The sequence below is a fragment of the Daktulosphaira vitifoliae genome, unplaced genomic scaffold (assembly GCF_025091365.1).
Source record: "Daktulosphaira vitifoliae isolate Bord-2020 unplaced genomic scaffold, ASM2509136v1 Scaffold_3, whole genome shotgun sequence".
NCBI classification, from domain to species: domain Eukaryota; kingdom Metazoa; phylum Arthropoda; class Insecta; order Hemiptera; family Phylloxeridae; genus Daktulosphaira; species Daktulosphaira vitifoliae.
This window is the reverse complement of record NW_026099574.1, coordinates 2,857,002-2,860,231: the sequence shown is the minus strand read 5'-3', so window position 1 is coordinate 2,860,231 and position 3,230 is coordinate 2,857,002.

Sequence of the window (3,230 nt, the reverse complement as noted above, 5' to 3'; positions counted from 1 at the left end):
TACATGGTAATAACAGAGTACACTACGTGTATTCGATTGTGCGTTGGCCAGTACAAATTTTTATACCCACCATATGCATACTATTATTTATGTTTATATTTCCTTCATATAAGTAATTAAGACAATCTCTCAACACCGTGTGAGTGACGTGTGCGAGAGACTTCCTAAAAAACTGCAAGAGAATAAAATTCCTAAACACGAGTTCGGACGAGATACGACGTGCACTAGATAATCAGCCGAGTAGTATATATTGTATTAGGAGAAGGTGATAGACGATACGGCGATAGTATAATTTATTTTTTCAACCCCAAAGTATAGAGGTGACAGTTTGTTCGTGTGCGTTGCAGTTTTTTTTCGCTATTATGTGAAATGTATGAAATACTTTAATGTGTAAACTGAACGAGTTGAAAAAATCGTACAAATGTTATTATTTTTTAGTAAATATATTAGTAATCAGCCGTCACGAAAAATTTTAAGGTGTAACAATGTTTCTTTTTAAGTTATTGAAAAACATAATTGTGCTTTTTTTAAATTATATTTGTTAGCATTGTGTAATTTTGTTTTTTCGTTATTAAGCTTGGGATTATTAATTGTACAATTTTTTCTTTGTTTTATTGAAAATCCTTATCCAAGGTCTTCGTATATGTATGTGTTATACATATATACTTGTGTACATATATAATGATAAAAAATTTTTTTGAAAATAAAACTGTCTGATTATTGTAATAACTGCCGGTGTTTTTTTATTGTTTATTATCCTCATCGCACTTACTCTCTCATCCCTTGTTCAACGGATTATAGATAAAAGTAGCATGTAAAACAAAAAAGACAAAAAACAGGATGCCACGCACATCCTGCTCGCAGGAAATATAATATTAATTTTCAATGCCGTCTCGGCCGTCTGTTGACCTACTTGCTGTAGTATAAAAACTAGAGCTCGCTTTCCTAAGTGACACCACTGCAGCAGCTGCTATAGTTAATAATACTGGTTATTAACATCCAATTATTATAAATTATAATTTTTTTTATTTTATCAGTCGGAGAAAAAAACAACTGACAGTTTTGTTTGACATTGGTGTATTGAAAATAGAAAGATAACGTTTCCGACGCCAATGACCTTGTGGAACAATACTGTACCAGTTGAAACGGTATCATACTAAGTAAAAAAATATAACAAACGCAAGTGCGAGCACAGAGTACAGCCGATAAAAAAAAAAAAAAAACATTCAGATAACTCGGGCGGCGATACGCAACGTGACCAACGGAATCGACAAAAACAAGAACAGTCTGGTCGGGACACCAAATCCATTGGCTTTGACTGTTCATCGAGTTGTGCGTTTGTTTGCCTCGGGAACGCAATAAAAAATAATAGGAAATCGAAAGTGTACGGCAGTTACAACATGTACTGTTAATGATTTGATAATAAAATAGTGTAAAGAATTCCGAAACCTGTTTACCTTAATATCTTATTTTTTCTAATAGAGACGGCCCAATCAATTGTTGAACCGACGAACTTATAATTGTGTAGTCACACGATTTATGAGTGTCTTTAGCGTTTCTACTTAATGTCCGTACGGTACACGGCAGGTTTTGTGAAAAGATATTTAGAGCACCGGCCGTGTCGTGCGAGAGGAGATTGGCTCAGACGATTTCAGATGGCCTAGTATAAGTAAAAAACAATAAGAAAATGAACCGTTTAATACGTTTTTTACAGAGGTCACCCACGTTAACCAACTCGGCACACTGCCTTATGTGTGTTAGGTATACACTATGTAGAACACCGTATAATAATAATTGTCGTCACGACGCTCGTTTAACGGATATTCCTTTGATAATAACACACTAATGTGCACAGATTCAGTGAAAACGTTTTCTTATTTCTCCGAATGGCCGTTCGAACTACAATCGGTCATTTATTAGGTTTAAATGTTCAGACTCGAGTCAGGTCATCTGTCTACTAGTCGGCAGACTAGCAGTAAAACTAAACTTACATATTTATTGATATATTTTTGTATCGACATTCAGCTTGCGAATAGTTCGCAACAATGACTGTTGAAAGGGAACACTGTGATCGTTGAATGTTGAACTTGAAATTGATAAAAAACAACGAAATTATTTAAAGGCATCAGAGATAACGACGTAAATGGACTAACGTCAACGACCTTGGAAACGTTCTGAGCGCGATTAATTTACTCGGTCGACGGAAATATTTGAAAATATGTTAATAATTCAACTAAACTATCGTAAGCCAACCGAATAATCAAATTTGCATGAACCGGCCCCTAAGTACAGAGACATGGACATGTGATGTGTCCAAGGCTGTTTTTTTAAACAATTCATGTAAAAAGAGGCCGACGTGAGCGATTTGCACACAAATGGAATAGAAACGCAATCCGGACGATCTGATTTCCCGTGAAGGCGGTGAACTATGCCGCGGTCGTTTAAAATTATCTTTCATTTAAATAATATAGTCAGTAGTTTCGAAAATACTTTCACGAAATGCTTTTTTTCTCTTGTCGCCGGCAAACAGCGTCAAAACTTTCATCACATAATTCGGTTAAACCTAACGCCCACTTCTTTTTCCTTAATCTGGGTCCTCGCCGTGCTCAAACGGAGGTCAAAAAGGTCGACCTTTTTTAGGAAAGTATTAAATATAATTAAAAAAAGAAAATGTTTTCTATTTCAGATAAAACCCTAAATATTTCCAATAATTTTCATACATTAATCTCGTCATCAAAATAACAATCAGAATACGTTTTAATAGAATAGGCTGGCTTACTAAAAGTGCGGAGGCGGTTTATAATTAAGTTAAAAGTAAACTAACGCAAACCGCAAGTGTTCCATTCTATTTGCCACCTTCGTGTTTTACCAGAACACTTATTATTAAAAAACAATTTGCTTCAATTTATCAAAGTTACAAAAACAAACAAATTTGAAATATTTTTAAACAAAGTCAAATAAAAATTGTTGGTTACGCAAGTCTATTTTTGCAAAGAAACTTCTTAAAATTATCTCGGAGTAGGTATTTTTATTGAAAAACGTTCACGGAAGTCTTGGAGGTTATATTTGCGTCTAGACTTGTGCCGAACGGCCGGAGAAACATTACAACCGATGGTGTTAATTTATTAGATTACAACTGGTGTGGACACGAGTGAAAGAAGAAAATAATAATTTCATGTGGCCCGGTGCAATTGCCTGTGGACGAGGTCACGTCTATATAATACCGTGGC